At 42.1% G+C, this 21,026-nt stretch overlaps 1 protein-coding gene across 5 annotated transcripts in view; it reads right to left on the minus strand.

Moving 5' to 3' along the window:
* The window catches only part of fam168a (family with sequence similarity 168 member A), a 150,122-nt gene extending 130,785 nt beyond the window's left edge, over nt 1-19,337 (minus strand). For all 5 annotated transcript variants that reach the window (XM_072477128.1, XM_072477130.1, XM_072477127.1 and 2 more), the window contains exon 1: nt 19,178-19,337. The gene's annotated coding sequence lies outside the window, so the exon portion shown is untranslated. The remainder of the gene's footprint in view (nt 1-19,177) is intronic.
* Between the last annotated feature and the right edge of the window lie 1,689 nt (nt 19,338-21,026).

A 21,026-nucleotide genomic window follows, 5' to 3' on the forward strand; every position in this document is an offset into this window, starting at 1 on the left:
TTGTGTCAAGCCAGGACAGTTGGTAGGATTTTGCAGGCCAGATGGTGGGGGATGAATGTAATGCAACATGAATCCCAGGTCCCGGTTGAGGCCGCACTCATGTGTGCGGAACTTGGCTATAAGCTTCTGCTCGGCGATTCTGCGTTGTCGCGCGTCCTAAGGGCCGCCTTGAAGAATGCTTACCCAGAGATCAGAGGCTGAATGCCCTTGACTGCTGAAGTGTTCCCAGACTGGAAGGGAACATTCCTGCCTGCCTATTGTCGCACGATGTTAGTCCGAGTTAGCACGATGCCAGTCCAACGCCAGCATCTCCACATCGTAAAATTCTATGACTATTATGGAGTGCCCTTCATCTATCTCCTCCCCACTTCTTTTCACAATCTTGGATGTCAGCCATCAGACGAGGCAAGTTATCCATTTTAAGCATATCCAACCTTTCCAATAGATCCACATCAATTTTCACCCCATCTATTACTTCTACCATCTCTGTTCTACTGATATTTTGTCAGGATCTTCTTTCTCAATCAACACTAGTACAAAATATTCATCAAGTACTCTTGCCCTGCAGCTGTACACACATCACCCACTTTGCCCCAACAGGACCGCCTCAACACTTACTACTTGCAAGCCAGTAAGATTTCTAGCTTCTCTTGTATGTTAACTGCCATTTTATTCTCATTCTCTCTACATTATCTTCCTCTTCACTTCCCCTCTCAAATTATTGTATTTGGCCTGATTCTCACTTAGAATTTACCAGCCATGCACCATACTTTTATTTCATCATACGGTATTATCTATCTCCCTCTCCATCCAAAGAGCCCTGTTTTGATTTCCCCATTTTTCAAGCTCGTTGAAATGTGCGTAACCTGTACTTTAAACATCACCCCGTTACTGCCCATTGTTCCATCACAATTTTCCTGTCAGTCTTTGGACTTATTTTAATTTCTGATTTGAAGTTAGTCTTTTTCCAAGATAGAAGTTCTACTTTAGATATGAAATGAAAATTGCTCGTCACAAGTAGGCTTCAAATGAAGCTGCGAAAAGCCCCTAGTCGCCACATTCCGGCGCCTGTTCGGGGAGGCCGGTACGGGAATTGAACCCACGCTGCTGCCTTGAGCTGCATTACAAGCCAGCTATTTAGCACACTTGTGCTAAACCAGCACCTAATTTGGATGCTGTTTGGGGAAATGGGGGTTGGGGGGGGGGGGGGCTTGCGGCATTCATGTACCGTAGACATATTTTGGAATATGTGGGTACATTTGATATCAACTGTGTTTTGTAATTTATACATCGTAATTGCTGGTATTCCCAGTTGAGATACCCTTGCAGGTGACATCAACGTGCTTTGTGACAATTAGTACTCATGCTATCATCCTGCTAGGTCTTCATAAAGGCAGATATGTTGGACATGCTCTGTGTAAGGCTTGTATCAAAGGCCTATAGCTGTGTATTCTCTCATTTCACCTCCTGAGACTGTGTAACCTTTTAAAATACAGGCAGAAATGTGTATGAGCTATACAAAGCTACATAAATTATATCAGAGTGTAGAGTGGTTTCTTTCTCTCTATCCCAGCATGAGCCTCCCATTGCTGCAGCAGGGCAGAGGCATTCTCAATCACTTTCCATGCTCACTCCTTCAAAATATGTTCACACCTCATTTACTGTATTTACTAACTCGCCCTCTCATTTTCTCCCTTCACCTTCCCCAAATCTTTTCCAAAGACTGATCCTCCGTTATTCTTTCATTCCTCATAATCTACAGCAACTACAATCGACATTTTAGTTACAATAGATAGACATATCAATACAGTGCCAATAACTTAGGAACAGGAGCAGTTCTGATTGCCCCATCAATGCCCTGCAACTGCCATTGTTCCATACCCCCTTGTGCGTTTGCCCAAAGTCTGTCCTGAAAACTCCAACTGTCCAAGGAGCCAAACTTTTGGGAGCAAATTCTAGATTTCTACTTGCCTGTATGTGGAGAAACTGCTTCCTGATTGTGCCCTTGAATAGACAGCCCATCTTCAATTAAGATTATATTTCTGGTTCTTGATTTGCCTACTAGATGGCAAAACTATCAATTTAACATTTTTAACAGCTGGGAGCAGGACGATACCTGCAATTGACCACATAGTTAATTATCAAACAGATTATTAGTTTTGGGAAAATCAGAGATTGACCGTCTTCTTGCATGCATTCAAGTTGCAACAATATGAAAACAGGTTGCCACTTCACTATATGTTGCTGACCTCAAGAGCACAAGAGAAAGGTTCATGTGCCTCAATGCAACTGCCTTTACAGATTAATTTACATCATACAATGGAGCTGGGACTCCACTCAGTTATTTAAAAAGTATGTATCTGGCCGCATACCTAATTACCCCCACAAGCCAAAAGATTTTTTTTTTTTACTAGTCCAGTAAGATTACACTATGAACAAGGCTGTACTACTACATTCCCCATTCATGCCTAAATTTACTGAAACAATTTGATGGATTAAAAATCAGATCAATCAGACACTAAAATATATTTAAACTAGTTGGAAAAGAAATTGAAAAACAAATTTAGTCAAGCTGTCTTTTTCTTAACAAATTATATTTTTAAAATTTGCATTTCAGTGTCAATACATTTGCACATGTTGGCAGACTCATATCAAATCCCACTCCAGGCACATGTCCATAATAGGCTGATGTGTCAGCACAATGTTTAGAGTTCATCGTGCAAATAATACATTGGATCGAGGTCCAAACTGTTAACTGTGTCCCAAACAATTTATCCCTTAGCCAACGCCAATCTACACACAGCGTCCTACCAAAAGAAATGGGAGGAATTACCAAATAACCAATTTTTGGTGGCATAGCGGAGGAATAAATGTTGGTCCTGCAATTAGTACTGCACCAATGTGTCTTTCCAGATTGAAAGAGAAAATGCTGGAAAATCTCAGCAGGTCTGGCAGCACCTGTAGGGAGAGAAAAGAGTTAACATTTCAAGTCCAATGACTCTTAGCCCCTTATCGCCACATTCCGGCGCCTGTTCGGGGAGGCTGGTATGGGAATTGAACCGTGCTGCTGGCCTGCCTTGGTCTGCTTTAAAAGCCAGCGATTTAGTCCAGTGAGCTAAACCAGCGGCATCCCTTCCTTGATCTTTCGGTCTCCATTTCCGGCAATAGACTATCTACTAATACCCACTACAAGCCCACTGACTCCCACAGCTATTTGGAAAACAGCTCTTCGCACCCTGCAAGGACTCCATCCTTTTCTCTCAATTCCTTCGCCTCCACCGCATTTGTTTCGATGATGCCACTTTCCACAATGGTGCTTCGTAAATGTGTTCCTTCTTCCTCAACTGTGATTTCCCACCTACAGTTGTGGACAGGGCCCTCAACAGTGTGCGGTCTGTCTCCCGCGCCACTACCCTCGCCTCCTCCCCCCCCCCCCCCTCCTTCCCAGAACAAGGATAGAGTCCCCCTCGTCCTCACATTTCATCCCATCAGCCTCCGTATGCAAAGCATAATCCTCCCCATTTTCGCGCCAACTCCAGCGTGATGCCACCACCAAACACATCTTCCCTTCACTCCCTTTCAGCATTCTTCAGAGACTGTTCTTTCCGAGATAATCGAGTCCACTCCTCCACCATACCTAGTACCTCTCCCATCACCCATAGCACCTTCCCATGCAATCGCAGGTGTAACACCTGCCCCTTTACCTCTTCCATGCTTAACATCTCAGGCCCAAAACACCCATTCCAGGTTAAGCAGCGTTTCACTTGCATCTCTTCCAATTTGATCTACTGCATTTGCTGCTCCAGAATGTGGTCTCTATATCGGAGAGATCAAGCGCAGACTGGGTGATCGCTTTGCTGAGCACCTTCGGTCTGTGCGCATTTAGGACCCTGACCTTTCCGTTGCTTGCCATTTTAACACAAGACCCTGCTCCCAAGTCTGTCCTTGGTCTGCTGCAATGTTCCAGTGAAGCTCATCGCAAACTGGAGGAACACCTCATCTTCCAGCTAGGCACACTGAGACCTTCCGGTCTCAACATCGAATTCAACAAATTCAGATGATCAGCTCTACCCCATCTCGACCCATTTGTTTTCATCCCATTCATTTCAACTGTCTCTTACCATTTCTTTCTTTCTTAATATATATTTAATCCCCCGCCCCATCTTATTACATAATAGTGCAGAAGGAGGCCATTCGGGCCATCGAGTCTGCTCCGACCCATTTAAGCCCTCACTTCCACCCTATCCCCGTAACCCAATAACCCCTCCTAACCTTTTTTGGACACGAAGGGCAATTTAGCATAGCCAATCCACCTAAAATGCACGTCTTTGGACTGTGGGAGGAAACCGGATCACCCGGAGGAAATCCACGCAGACACGGGGAGAACGTGCAGACTCCGCACAGACAGTGACCCATCAGGGAATCGAACCTGGGACCCTGGCACCGTGAAGCCAGTGCTATCCACTTGTGCTACCATGCTGCCCTCTAATCCTTATTATATAATCTTATCCACCTTCCCTTACCCCTTCTCCCCTTTGCTTCACCCTTCCCCGCCCCCACATCTCCAAGAAATAGTATTCAACCTATCTGCCTCCATGGTGAGATTGCTCCACTGAAGCAGAGGTTGATACCTTTAAAAGGTTAAAGGCAAACTATAGCCTCTCAACTATCCCATAATCGACCTGAAATGAAAATTTCTCAACCTTTTTTGCTTTGATGATCAGCTCAAGAGCAAACATGTTGGGTACAACTTTCCTTCACCAAACATCATAACTTAGCACTGACTGACTGCTGCACTTGTTCATTTGGCATTTTGAATTTTCACTTCAAATTTTTAAACTGTACCACTATTTCTCTTCATTGGTACACCCTACTCAACCAAAGTGATTAGGAAATGACAGCCAGCCTTAATGGTTTAAAATTGCCATTTGCCTGAACTTAGACAATCAAACAAAACAGATCCTTTCTAAAAATCAATTGGGAAAACATCCAGAATTCATGCATAACTACCAATGTACTGCAGTGCAAAATAAGAAAGCTTCTCAATGAACAATATGAAAATATTTATTAGAATCTTGCTCCAAAACACCAGGATGAGCAAGATTTCATCAAGCAGAGTTGATCATGCCCTTATATGGTGTTGTTCCATTAAAAACTACAACTTACCAAAACAGCATACATTAAAAAAATTATATTGCCAACAGTTACAAGCCTGCCTGTTTCTTGTGTGTGTGTGTGTGTGTGTCTGTGTGTGTGGTGGGGGACGAGAGCGAGCTATATGAAAGCGCCTACACATTTCTGCAAAAGAATTAGAATACTGAAAGCAAGCAATTTATCTGAGCAAGCATTTACAGACTTATTTGCTTGCTGCTAGGTGAGAAAGAATTTCCAGTACTTGATACCTTAGTATAAAGAACCATAAGCAGAAGGGAAGTTTCTGGCAAATACAGTAATTAATGACTTGCAACTACATTTTTACAAAACTGCAGAACTGGTACAAGTTTTTACATGCCCTTCCCGGTTATTTGCGTTTTACATGCCCTTCCCGGTTATTTGCCCAGGACCTGTGGATGAGTTCAAATCCTACATTATTGGGGCTCAGGGGTAAGAAATTGTATTGGGACCAGGATATGAAATTCAACAGATTTTAATTTATTCAAATTATTGACAGTGTGAGACATACAATTGTTACTTTCATACCAGTGGTTACATAGCCACATGAGGCAATCAATTATTTTAAGAGAAGAGAAGATTTTGGCCAGGCCATAAGACATTTGGCCCATCAGGACTGCTCCGCCATTCAATGAGATCATGACTGATAATCCTCAACACCCCTTTCCCACCATAACCCTCGATTCACATACTGATTAAAAATCTGTCTATCTCAGTCTTGAACATACTTAATAACCCAGCCTCGACAGCGCTCTGTGGTTTAAAAAAAAAAAATCCAGATTCAATATGCTCTCAAAAGATATTCTTCCTCATCCCTGTCTTAAACGGGCAACTCCTTACTTTGAGATTATGCCCTCTGGTCCTAGACTCTCCCACAAGGGGAGCCAACCTCAATATCTACCCTGTTAAGCTCCCTGAGAATCCTATCTGTCTCAATAAGGTTGCCCCTCATTCTTCCAAACTCCAATGAGTACATTCCCAATCTCCTCAGCCTTGCCTCATAAGAAAATCCATCTCTATCCATATCAACCTAGTGAACTTTTTCTAAACTGCCTCCAATGCCAGTATATCTTTCCTTAGATAAGGGGACCAAACTGTTCATAGTAAGTGCCTTGTATACTTTTAGCAAACCTTTCCTATTTTTAGACTTCATCCCTTTGAAATAAACGCCAACAGTCAATTTGCCTTCCCTGTTACCCAAACTTGCATGCTACGTTTTGTGATTTATGCACAAGAACCCCCAAATCCCTCTACTGCAGCTTTCTGCATTTAAATTATATTCAGCTCCTTTATCTTTCTTACCAAAGTGCATAACTTCACATTTTCCTACATTATATTCCACCTGCCAATTTTTTGCCCACTCACTTAACCTGTCTATATTTCCATGTAGACTTTGTCATCCTCACCACTTACCTGCCAACTTATTTTTATGTCATCCGCAAACTTGGCAATGGTACACTCACTTCCCTCGTCCAAGTCATTAATACATTGTAAACAATTATCACCCCAGCACTGGATCCCTGTGGCACTCCACTAATTACAGGCTGCCGTCCTGAAAATGCCCCTCTTATCCCAACTCCGTCTTCTATCAGTTAGCCAGAGATTTGGGACAATTAATTTGCAACTATAAAGTAAAAAGCTAATATAACTATGATCTTTTTAAAAGTTTGAAACCAGTCTTCTCTCTGGCATTGTTCTAGAATGTATGTTTTTGCTTTTTACCAGAGTATTATAAAATACTCTAAAATGATATTGCGCATTTCCCAATACTGTAGTTTAATTGCAGATATGCAGTTTTGTTTCAGCGAGCATAACTTTGACGTTATTGCTCTTCGACCAAACCCAATAGTTTATCCTTCTTAAATTGCCTTCAAAATATCTTCCTTCCCTCTTATCGTATTTACATTAACAGCAAGACACCATCCTTCTTTGCACTTCAATTCTTTCTAATTAAAGAGAAATTGCACGAGTGCATCACTGTAGTCGTGGCACTTAGTTAACATTTGCACGAGTCAAGTATAGTTCAGTGCTAACCAGAGAATATCTTTAATTTTAAAACAAGTGCTTCAAACCCTAATACACTGCCTAAGTAACAGTATATACACACACTATCTGTTCAATGGAACCATATAATCTGGCCAGTTAAAAAAGCAGTGAAAGTTCTTGCCTTGAAACAGTTTTGATTGTGAATGGAGTTCAAATCTATGCACAGATTATAGTGGTAATTATCTCACATCTGACAAAAATAGCCGGTCGACAATGGTCTGTCGAGAACCGCACTGATCAACTGACGCTTAAAACCTTTATCCAGTGAAATTAACTGATAACTAGAGGTTCCAGATTCAGACAGAATTACATTATGCAGAAAATAGTAGGGCCAATTAGTGTGTTCCCAATTATTCTCCAGAAGCAGTATGAGGAACATAAAAGTGTTGGTCATTTAGCCCGTCGAGACTGCTCCGCCATTCAATACAATCATGTCTGATCATCCACTCAATGCTTCTTTTCCCCTCACTACCCCGTATGCCTTCATGTCATTGGTATTTAGAAATCTGTCAATCACTACTCAATGACTGCACTTCCACAGTTCTCTGGGGTAGTGAATTCCAAAGATTCAGAATGCTCGGAGTAAAATCATTTCACCTCACCGCTAAGTGGCTTTTTTATTCTGAAATTGAGTTTGCTGGTTCTAGACCCCTTAACCAGGGGAAACATCTTACCTACATCTACTCTATCCCTTTAAGTATTCTGTAGGTTTCAATGAGATCACTTCTCATTATTCAAAACTCTGGAGAATACAGGCCCAGCTTCCGATATCTTTCTTCATAGGACAACGCCACATCCTGGGAACAAGTCTGATGAGCCTTTTGTTGCGTTCACTTTATGGCAATAATATCCTTGAGGACATCTAGATCCCTTTGCAAATCTTAAAGAAACACTCTGCATATCTGCTTTTCATATCAAAGTGGTTAACCTCGCATTTTTCTACATTATGCTCCATCTGCCAGGTTCTTGCCCACTCATTTAGTCTGTCCCAAAACATATCCCTTATTCATTTTTCCTTCTAAGAAGTCTTACAACTCCAGGTTAAAGTCCAACAGGCTTATTTGGAATCACTAGCTTCATCAGGTGAGTGAAGAGGTAGGTTACACTACCTCTTCACTCGCCTGATGAAGGAGCTACGCTCCAAAAGCTCTTGATTCCAAATAAACCTGTTGGACTTGAGCCTGGTGTTTTAAGACTTCTTACTGTGTCTACCCCAGTCCAATGCTGGCATCTCCACATCATTTTTCCTTAACAATCTGGATATCCCATTCTTACGTAATCGGAGATCAATGACTCCACATCCTCAACTATCAGTGGTTTAAAAGGTTTCTCCTCCCCATATCCTAAATTTTATACCTATACCCTCCCCTTCTAAACTCATTTCCTGAAAACAATCGGCTTTTATCTACTTTATCCCATCACAATTTGAAACACAACAAATCTCTCATCTCATCTGCTCAAATAGAACATTTCTATTTTTCAAATTTTGACTTATTTGCGTTTTTAATACCAGGCAACATCCTGCTGCCTCAACCTATATTGGAGCAGTATTCCTATTGTAGTCTACTAAACATTTGTACAGATTCACTATTACATCTCAACGTTTCGATTCTGTATCTCTTGCAATATAACCTAGACTTAAAATTGCTTTATTCACTTGGGAGGTGCTATTTTTAATGCATTGTGAACCTGAACTCCCAAATCACTCTGCTCTTCTCCAAATTATTAAATTTTAAAACCAAAATGTACCAAACAAAACTAAAATGTACTGATACCAAATTCCTTTTGCCACTTTTTCCATTCTACCATCAATATTATCTTCTGGCTTCCTTTGGTCTTCAGCATTATATGTTTTGCTTAATATGCAATTACGCAGTTAACTGGTTCAGTCAAGGTAACAGGGATGTCAAAATTGGCTCCAATGTTCCAGAGTTGAATGGAATATGGAATGGAGGTGGAAAACGACATATGACAGTTCAACATTTCCTGACAATTTGCAATGGCCCTGTTGGGAGTGTATGCAGCTGTTTGTTAATGGTTGTAGGATCAAGCTTGGCTATTGAATTCCCCACTATGGCGTATCCTGCCAGTACTCAATTAAATCTAGCACTCAAATATTGTCTCTCTTGAGCAAAGTACCAAAGTAGCTGTGATCAGGATAGATTCACCACTGAGAAAGTTGATTTAAAAAATACATACCATCAAATTAGACCATCTGAATTTGAACTTACACTGAACTGATCACTTTAGTAAAGTTAACTTCCATAAAAACGTAAATACTGTTTATTGCAGGAAAAATATTTATCTTAAGTTTTTTTTAAATAGTTTTAAATTTCAGCTATTCTGGAAATATATTACGGTCATGTTTAGACTCCACAAACAGTAGAGAGATTTTAACATGGAATAGATATGAAAGGGGACACAAAACACAGCACTTATTATGCATGGGTCAAAGCACATTTATTTTGTAACAGGACTACGCAGGCAGTGTAGAGGATATCATGAAGGCCTCTTGATTTTATGGACCTAGGAAGTCAAATTCCACTTCAATGGGTGCTTTGTGAATCAAGTTGCCCCCCCTGTCCATTGCATGAAAACTGAAAATATAGATGTTCATAGCTTTTTAGCCATGTGTTTTAAATTGCTTATATATAGCAGATATAATGTAGAAGGGCAATTCTAGAAGGCAGGACCTAGATGGTTGATAGAACAATCTATGGGCGGCATGGTGGTTTATATAACCTAGACTTAGTCAGTGGTTAGCACTGCTGCCTACAGTGCTGAGGACCTGGGTTCCAGCCGGGCCCCATGTCACTCTGTGGAATTTTCACATTCTCCCCGAGTCTGCATGGGTTTCACCCCCCACAACCCAAGATGAGCAGGTTAGGTGGATTGGCCATGCTAAATTGCCCCTTAATTGGGAAAAAATAATTGGGCACTCTAATTTTTTTTTTAAAGGTAGAATAACCTGCAGTGGTACAGTGAAGGGAAAGTAATAGCTTTTGGGGAGAGTGGGTTAGGCTGGAGGAAAATGTCAATGTGAATCAGTCAACAAGGATGGGATGATGGTAAGCAGTGGTTGATGCAGCCTAGGACATGGAGAATAGAGATTAATTTTATGAATGGCGAAGATGCAAAGGATGCACAGTGGAGCATTGTAATGGTTGAGTCTGGAATAGAGGCTTGGATGAAGGTTTTGGCAGCAGATAGGCTGAGGAAAGAAACAGTAGAAGTTTTTAAGGAGGTAATTTTTCCAATGGAAAGCATGTCCACCGATCACTGAAAGTGGCATGTGGATAAGGTGATCAAGAAGGCATACGGGCCTTCATCGGTCGCGGCATTGAATATAAAAATTGGCAAGTCATGTTGCAGCTGCATAGAACCTTAATTAGCCCTCATTTGGAATATTGTGTACAATTGTGGCCGCCACTCTACCAGAAGGATGTGGATGCTTCGGAGTGGGTATAGAAGTGGTTTACTAGGATGTTGCCTGGTATGAAGGGCATTAGCTACGAGGATTTGGGTTCAGGTTTGAATAGGATTTCAAGGTTGAAAACATATCGGTAGAATCCTCGACAGTGGGTGGGGAAGGGGATGGATTCTGTGGTAAAGATACAGTTTGCGGCAGAAACCAAAACTTGCGGCTTCAGTCTTCCCAGAGTTCAGCTAAAGGAAACTGCAGCTGATCCAATGGATATCAGCCAATGTGACAACATAAAGTCAGAAAAGCGGTCAAGAGGTAGAAATGGGTGCGCCAGCATATGCAAAAGATGAACTCAAGTTTTGGGTAATTTTGCCAAAAGGAACCATGCAAATTAGGAAGAGGGGGCCAAGAATAGATAATTGGCGAATTCCAGAGAACAGCCCAGGAATGTGAAGAGAAATCTTTGTTCACAATCAAACAAAGAATAATACAGCACAGGAACAGGCCCTTCGGCCCTGCAAGCCTGCACCGACCATGGTACCTGCCTAAACTAAAACCGCCTGCACTTACGGAGTCCGTATCCTTCCATTTCCACCCTATTCATACATTTGTCTAGATGTCCCTTAAATGCTGCTATCGTACCTGTTCCCACCACCTCCCCAGGCAGCGTGTTCCATGTATTTACCACTATGTAAAAAAACTTGCCTTGCACATCTGTTCTAAACTTTTCCCCACTCACTTTAATTTCTATCAGGTGCCTCTCAACCTCAATCGTCCCCGTGAGAACAGACCGAGTTTACCTAAGCTCTCCTCGTAGCTAATGCCCTTCATACCAGGCAACATCCTAGTAAACCACTTCTATACCCACTCCGAAGCATCCACATCCTTCTGATAGTGTGGCGGCCACAATTGTACACAATATTCCAAATGAGGACTAATTAAGGTTCTATGCAGCTGCCACATGACTTGCCAATTTTTATATTCAATGCCGCGACCGATGAAGGCCAGCATGCCGTATGCCTTCTTGACCACCTTATCCACATGCCACTTTGTGATCGGTGGACATGCACACCGAGATCTCTCTGCCGGTCAGTACTCGCAAGCGTTCTACCATTTATTGTGTAATTCCTACACGCATTGGACCTTCCAAAGTGCATTACCTCACACTTGTCCGATTAAACTCCATCTGCCATTTCTCTGCCCAAGGCTCCAATCAGTTTATATCCTGCTTTCTCCTCTGACAATCCTTTCCACTGTCCGCAACTCCACCAATTTGTGTCGTCTGTGAACTTACTAGTCAGACCAGTTATATTTTCTTCCAAATCATTTATATACACCAAAGGCCCCAGAACTGATCCCTGTGAAACACCGCTTGTCAGAGCCTTCCATTCAGAAAAGCACCCTTCTAATGCTACCCTGTCTGCTGTGCCAAAGCCAGTTCTGTATCCAATGTGCCAGCTCTCCTCTGATTCCATGTGACTTCACCTTTTGTACCAGTCTACATGAGATACCTTGTCAATGGCTTTACTGAATTCCATGTATACAACCACTACTACCTTTCCCTCATCTATCTTTGTCACTTCCTCGAAAAACTCATCAAATTAGTGAGGCCCGACCTCCCCTTCACAAAACCATGCTGTCCATCACTAATAAGTCCATTTGTTTTCAAATGCGAGTAAATCCTGGAGTCAACACTCTCTAGATCCTGCCTAATGCTGTTGTAATTAACCTTTCCCCAGGCTAACACCTTCACCCGAGGACCATTTTTGTCCTTATCCATAAGCAGCTTTAAACTTAGAGAATTGTGATCACTGTTCCCGAAATGATCTCCTGCTGAAACTTCGATCACCTGACCAGGTTCATTTCCCAGCACCAGGTCTATGGCCTCTTGCCGTGTTGGGCTATTCACATACAGTTTCAAAAAACCCTCCTGGACGCTCCTTACAAATTCTGCTCCATCCAAGCCTCTAGCAGTAAGTGTGTCCCAGTCAATGTAGGGAAAGTTAAAATCACCCACCACGACAACGCTATTATTTATTCATCTTTCCAAGATCTATTTGCTTATGTGCTCCTCTACATCTCCCGCTGGCTGCTAGGTCTGTAGTAAACCCCCAACATTGTGACAGCACAGTGGCGCAGTGGGTGAGCCCTGCAGCCTCACAGCGCCAAGGTCCCAGGTTCGATCCTGGCTCTGGGTCACTGTCCGTGTGGAGTTTGCACATTCTTCCCGTGTTTGCGTGGGTTTCGCCCCCACAACCCAAAGATGTGCAGGCTAGGTGGATTGGCCACGCTAAATTGACCCTTGATTGGAAAAAATGAATTTGGTACTCTAAATTTATTTTTTAAAACATTGTGACAGCACCCTTCTTACTCCCGAGCTCTACCCAGATTGCCTCACTGCTTGAACCCTCCAAGGTGTTCTCCCCTCAGCACAGCTGTGATATTCTCCTTAACCAATAATGCATCCCCCTCTATCCTGCCTGAAGCATCTAACTCCTGGAATGTTTTAGTTGCCAATCCTGAGCCTCTTTCAATCAATTTTCTGTAATAGCAACATCATAATTCCATGTACTAATCCAAGTTCTAAGTTCATCTGTTTTACCTGAAATACTCGCATTGAACTAATGCACTTCAGCCCACCAGCCCCGCTGCGTTGACCAACCACTCTCCACCTGTTCTTCCTCTTAATCTTACTGGCCTTAGTCTGTAGCTCTCCCTCAGTTATTTCTCCCGCTGACCTACTGCTCTGATTCCCACACCCCCTGCCACACTAGGCAGTTCACTCGGTTTCTCTGTCTTCCACTTTTCTCCTTACTAGGTTTTGTTTCGGTCCCCTCTTTACCACCCTCTGACCTCCTGCATTGATTCCCACCCCCCTGCCACATTAGTTTAAACCCTCCCCAACAGCGCTAGCAAACAACCCTCCTAGGATATTGGTTCCAGTCCTGTCCAGGTGTAGACTGTCCGATTTGTAATGGTCCCATCTCTCCCAGAACCGGTTCCAATGTTCCAAAAATATGAACCCCTCCCTCCTGCACCATCTCTCAAGCCACGCATTCATCCTGTCTATCCTATCATTCTAACTCTGACTAGCATGTGGCACTGGTAGCAATCCTGAGACTACTACCTTTGAGGTCCTACTTTTTTGTTTATCTCCTAACTCCCTAAATTCAGCATGTAGCACCTCATCCATTTTTTACCCATAACGTTGGTGCCTATATGCACCACGGCAGCTGGTTGTTCACCCACCCCCTTTAGAATTTCCTGAAGCCGCTCTGAGACATCCAGGACCCTTGCACCCAGGAGGCAACATATCTTCCTAGCCTATAGTCAGGCTATAAATGGATGAGAGTGTAAGGAAGCAGGAGTGGTCCCAAGCTGGGAGAATGTGTCCAACTCAGTAAAAGGCTGCAACAAAATTGAGAAGAGGATGGAGGGATAGTGCACCAAGTCACAAGGATGCAACTTTAGTTGGGGTTGCCTCTTATTGTAATGGGGCAGGAACCTAACCGCTGATACCAAATTGATATAAAAGAATAACAGTGGAGTTCAACATTTGGTACTCACCCAAATATTATGGGGAGTAGTGAGATCCTAGTACTTTGGTATCAATGGACTACACGCACTCTGTTGAGGCGATTCACCTGTTTGCACGGTGAAGCGTGCACCTCAGATTCAACTGAGTTAGACTGGAATGAGAGGTTGGGCTTATTAGTAGATTCCAGATGTTTGGGCCCGGTAACATTAAATTGGGACAGGGTCATTTAATTCAAACATATAGTGCTTTGAAATATGTTCCTGTGAGTTGACCTATCTTCTACAGATGACATTATCACACTTACATTTGTTATACCCTTATCATCTGTTCTTTTGGCAAGTTAAGTCTTGCTTTCTTTCAAAATGTTGTTCTTTGTCCCACCAGCCAGTATTCCTAAATACCAAAACTCTACCTCCACTGGTACATTCTCAGCTTTATAACAAAGTTGTGTGTATTTACAATGGGCCATTTGGTCCATCATGTCTATGCTGAATAATAGAAAACATAAAATACTAAAAAATACAGGGAAATAGCTTGCTTAGATATGCATCTATCCTCATTGGGCATCAGTGCAAATATGCTTTCCAACAATTCAAAATTGGGAATGACCAATAAATATTTTCTCCTTGATCCCAAGCCCATGGAGACTATGCTCCAACAGCTTCCCTCGTTGGGCGCAGCTAATTAAGCAGACTGTCATGTGAGAGTACCTTTAAGAAATGGATGTTTATTACTGCAGTGATGTCAGAGAGTGGGTGGAACTGGGCGGTCTGTCAGCTTTTTACTTTAGTCTTAGGCTGTTTGCGGCAGGGGGTGTTTTAGTTTCGTTTTCAGAGCTGCATACCTGCAGTCACAGCCAGGTGTATTAGAGTCTCCCTCTGTAATCTAAAGAATGTAAATCGATCTTTTGGTGAACTGCTCGCAGTAGTGACTTTAACCTGATGTGCTTCTATTTAAAGGTTTTTTTAAAAAAAGTTTTCTGGATGTTAAAAGGACAGCTTACGGATTACTTAGTGTTGTATTCTTTGGGGGTTATATTTGAATTAATGGTTGCTACGATGTTCACTTGGTTTTAAAAAGGTTAACTTGAGTTGATAGAATAAACATTGTTTTGCTTTAAAAAATAGTTTTGCCATTGCTGCAGTACCACACCTTTAGAGTGGGCCGTGTGCTCCCCATACCACAATCTATTAAAAGTTCTGGGTCAGGTGAACTCCATGATGCACTTTGGGGTTCTCTAAACCCTGGCCCATAACAAGACACTAGGAAACATGGTCCTGGATTTATTCATTAAGCATCTGTAGCTACAACAATAATGTAGGGCCTCGGGTGTTTTTGATCCATATGGATAATATTGAAACAAGTTCTCAGGTAGGCTATTATGAAAGATGTCCAACACATCAGTAAAGTTAAATTTCATCTCATTTGATTTTGAACTTCGAGCTGCAGAATACAACTATTTTCTCAAAACAGTGTCACATTTTTTTCCATCAGTTTGAGTGCTGGATTAAAGCAGACATCAACTGTCCCAAAACATTCAAATAATAAAGTCTCAGTTGAGAACACATCTGTATTGAGAACAAATTAAGGTCAAGTTTTACAATCAAACTATGACCCTTTAATACATGTAGGGTAAACAAAAGAATGCTACATTTTATGTAGTTAAGAAATTCTGATGAGGCAGCACGTCAATTTACATGCATACACACGTGTACAAACAGAATCGAACCACTCTCCACTAAACAGGTAATTTGGGAAGGTCACTCCAGTAACTCTACGGCACAGCCCCATGGCAAGTGGTACTGGGTAGCACCGTCAAAATGAGCGATTCGGCCTACAAATCTGATGGGGGAGCTGGAATTAATTAAGAGTGTATTTTCATTTTGTAGTATCTGATCAAGCAATTAAAATGATATATTTAGATATTGAAATACAAATTACAATGATTTCTCATTTCAATAATTAATTTTGTTGTGGATTTTACTGTTATCCATAGTGATACCCATCCAATTTTAATTCTTTGCTTACATAGTGCTGGATGCAGAGCACACATTCAACTTCACCAATCTACACTTACACTGTATTACTTATGGAATTAAGGCAATAATACTAACTTTTCCTCTAACTTGGAAGTAGTTTGTTGATTAAGGGGTCTTAAATAACTTTTAGATATTACCAGTTGGGGATGGCATCAGAATTTTAAAATAATGTAGATAACTGAGCAGACAAATATTGGGAAAGCTTACACTCCCTCACAAAACTAGGTATATTATTATATTTCACCAATTTCAAAACAAACATCATTCACAGTATAACGCAAGTTCTCAATTATCTAGTTCAGATTCTATTCCATGTCAAAACTCGAGATTCAACCTAACACGCCCATTCTTGATATGGAATCTCAACCACATAGGTCAGAAAATCCAGTTCAGAGCTACAGCAGTGTCAAGCTAATCCTAGGACATGCCAAGGAAGAAAATCTGACTGCTTTTGTTATACTGGCCTTTAATCAGAGACCAACCATACCAATTGTCTGACCTGCGGTCCTAAAGAGCTAGATTCAAAAGTCAGGTTTTCAACATGTTAAATTGTGCCAGATAGACCTGTGCAGCAAAAATGAAAACTATTACTTAAAAAAAGAATTCTGATTCTGTAAGCAAATTTAAATCTGTAGGGGAGTGCAATATTGACCATTCTCCTCTTCTAACTCTCATGGCGTAAAATGCTTAAGGGAAATGAAATATACTTCATACCTTGAAAAAAATTCAATGCATTACAGATTAATTGCAAGAATTAGATGAAGTGAGAGAATATAGACAGAATTTACTAGTGCAACACATCTCAGAATGCTGGTAGTGTATGCAAGTTCTATCTGAATGCAGTCTGTTCCATCAGCATGCCTCATCTTCCCATCATAAAAAAGCCAAGCTACTGAGAGTTGTCAAACTACATTTTCATGCTGTAATTCATATATTTAATCAGATGTCTACAAAATTAGACAAGCTGACCAAAACAAACCATCTGAATGCAAAGGCAGATTTGCAGGTTGTATGCTAAAAAAAAACTCTACTCATTGATTCAAGAAAAGCACCAGCAGCAAAAAAATTATTTATTGAAGCGAACAGCTTCACTTATATTCAATAAAATATCAGTTTGGCATACAACTCAAATGCTGAATCAATAAGTGAGTGCATTTATTAAAGCCATGGTGAAAATACAACACAAGCAAAAAAATTGCATGATAAATGTGCCAAATGTACCCGACAGCGATATTGCTTGCACTCCATCGCTGGTGATGATTTTGACGTGAATGTACAGTACACCAAGACCAGAGGAAAAGTAACCTCCGCTGACCAAAACAAAATTCCAAGTCAATTCCCTTATATTGAAACGAGTCTGCATCGACACAATAGAAACTAGGGGCAAACTCATGTCATTTCGATGCCTGTAGATACACAGACAAAACGGATTGACGTGAGTTAACGCAGTTGCATCAGAGAAAAAGCTGGAAAAAAAACTGAAGGAATTTTTAGACTCAAGAGACAATCGAAAGATCAATGCAAACTGTCCCTCGAGTTTATGAAAGCTTTTTCAAATGTCTAAAAATGGGACAAATTAGCTGGAAAGTACTAAATGCATCAAAGGGGAGAAGCACAAAAATATAATTGACATCGTTCATAAAACGATCAGATTTTAATGCCTTTCAGTTCTTACAAGCAGCAGCCATAACCCGTCCATTTTGAGCATTCGTATCACGCTGCCAAACACAGCAGAAATTAGAATTTAGAAAGTGCTTGGCACCCTTCTACAATCAATTCACAATATTTTATATTATATGTAATAACATTAACGTTAGAAATTACAACATGTTCTGGTTTTTTTTAAAATAAAAACATGGTTATGCATCTGCAGCTCGGTCTTAAGAGAACGCTCCCGACCATTTTCACATTTGTAGTTTTTTTTTAAGCGGGGAGGAGAGGGTAACTGCGGACTAAAATAAAATATCCTCGCTAATCACAAAGAAAAAGCAATTCCAACAAACTGGCCGACTCGATGCATCAGCATTCATTCACCGACGGTGGAATTGGTGGGGAATCGCCTTTACTTTAATTAGATGCAACCATGCGTCTGTAAGTAAGCTAACAACGTCCATTTTAAAATAAAACAAAAAAAAAAATGTACAACTATCCCCTCTGGCTGGACTTGCCAGAGAGAAAGGGGGGAAAAAAGGGGGGGGGGAAGTTGAGGGGGAGAGAGAGAGAGAAGAGGGCGAGGAGGTGGAGAGAATAACATGTACTGTAGTGGAGAGAAATCACCACCGTCTCAACGGAGTGGAAAAGAAAAATGTATTTTCAGGGGGTGGGGGGGAGAAAATGAAAGTTGAATTCTCTTGAGAGCGCGCAACGTTAAAAAAAAAAATCATAAATCAGTTGAGTAAACAAAAAAGTTAAAAATCCGACGCTTTTCCTTTTGGAAAAAATAAAAATGTGGACGTTTCCGCGCCTCGCTGCATTCCTGAGGTAGAGAAAGCCCTTCATCTCTCTGGGAGTGAGAGTCAGTGAGCAAGGAAAGCTCCTGCGCCAGCCAAACTCAGCAAACGCCAAACCTCCATTTTTTTTTTTTATTAGTAATTCCCCCTCCTCCCTCCCTCCCTCCTCACGGGAACAACCCCACCAGCCCCTTCAACAAACAAATAAATCTCCGTCGCCCTTCCCTTCCACCCACCCCCACACGAATAATTAATTGGTCAAGTTAGAGGGGTGGGGGAGGGGGTGGAAAGAAGCAGCCCTGCCGCAACCAAGCCGCAGATTTCACTCAGCAGTCACACACACACACAAAAAAACGTCCATTTTAAGAGAAATCCCTTTTATTTCTGCCCCCCACACACACGCACCTCAGTTTAATATGGATTTTTTGAAAATGTTTTTTGTCGATGCTGGAATTTGTGCGGATAGAGGAGGTGGTAGGGGTGGGGGGGAATAAAAGGTGCCGCTTACCAGCAAGTACCGGACCGAGCACCTCCCTCCCTGCCTGTTGTGTGTATTGCTCGCTCTCTCTCTCTCTCTCTCTCCGTTCCGCTCAGGCTTCCTTCGCAAACCGAACCCTCAACTGGAGGGAGGGGGAGGGAACGCCATGACCTCACATCCTACCCCGCCCCTGTCCTCTGCGTCATGACGCAGACCGACGCCCTGCCCCCGGACTCTGTGCCCGCCCTCCAACCGTCGCTCACCTCTTCGGGCACCCTGGAAGGTGAAGCTGGACCTTTTGGAGGCGCATGAGGCCGCCAACTAAATAGAATAACAGAAATTAACTGAGGGACAAATTGAAAGGGGAGCACGGCCCCAGAAATAACAGTAAGAAGTCTTACAACACCAGGTTAAAGTCCAACAGGTTTGTTTTGAATCACTAGCTTTCGGAGCAATGCTCCTTCCTCAGGTGAACCTAACAAAGCACAACGGAAACTCAACAGGGAATCCGAATGTGATAAGCGGGGTCGATAAAGCAATCCAACACCTGCGGTGCCCATCGGGCACGGAATGCTTGGAGGCACATGAGGCCGAGGGCTGACAACGTTTCCAAGGACTGGCCTCGATTGCACTTCTCCCAGGGACCCTAGATCAATCTCTCGAATGCCGCCGTGCGCCAAGTAAACTGGAGAACAATCATCAGGATGTCACAAAAGATTGTGCAGCTTTTGTTTCCCTTTTCTTAGAAGATTTAGAAACATCACTACAGTGCAGGAGGAGGCCATTCGGTCCATCGGGTCCGCACCGGCCCTCTTGAGAGAGCACCCTACCTAGGCCCACTCGCCTGCAGCCCCCAGTTAACCTGCACACATCTCTGAATACTAACGGGCAACTTTAGCGTGGCCAATCTGCCTAACCTGCACATCTTTGAACTGTGGGAGGAAACCGGAGTCCCTGGAGGACACCCACACAGACACGGGGAGAATGTGCAAACTGCAGACAGACCTAGTGTCGGAGTTGAACCCTGGTTCCTGGTGCTGTGAGGCAACGATGCTAACCACTGTGCCATGATTTCTCTATGCTTGATATAAACTATTGAATGGGGGGGGGGTCTGTTTAGCTGACAGTCAAGCGTCATCCAATTAGATAATGCGTCTTTTTGCTTTCTATTTGGAGTAGGAAGGCAATACATCACAACGATGGATGTGTTGGTCGACTAATGGTTGGAATGTGGGGCCAGATGTGTGATGAAACCTCATGGAATACATTTAGTTGGAGATCCTAGCTCCTCGTGTCTGAACAACTCTGCCGGTAGAGTCCTTATATTAAACGTCCCATTATCCTGACAATTTCCTCCTTCAAATCATTCAAATGTCCCAGTTTATTAACTTTTTCCTTTTGGACAATTTTTTAACTATTCAAACCATCAAACATATAAACCCCTAACATTTTTTGTTGATCAATCTCATCAAGCAATAAACATGATGAATATACCAATAATCCAAAAATTACCTTTATGTAATGAGAAATCATGATTTAGAAAGTCAGATGCTGAAGGGAAACATCAAATGTAAAAGATATTGAAGTAGACAAAGAATAATCTTTTTAAAGAGCCTCGCAAACTGCATGAATGTACCACCGACGAAGATGATCAACACCTAGAGCAAGGTTAACATGGAAGTCCATAGTACCTGAAGAGAAAGGGAGACAATAATGCATACTGTCAGTGTGCTGCATATGATGGCTAGAACATGCAAAACTTCATTCAGACAAGGGAGAGAAATATTGTGAGCGCCATGTTTTTCCATTCATTTAAAAATTATTGTTACTTAGCCCCACTCCTCCCCCACAGAATACTGCAATTTCTTTCCTCCTCAGA

This window comes from Scyliorhinus torazame, chromosome 15, assembly GCF_047496885.1.
Source record: "Scyliorhinus torazame isolate Kashiwa2021f chromosome 15, sScyTor2.1, whole genome shotgun sequence".
NCBI classification, from domain to species: domain Eukaryota; kingdom Metazoa; phylum Chordata; class Chondrichthyes; order Carcharhiniformes; family Scyliorhinidae; genus Scyliorhinus; species Scyliorhinus torazame.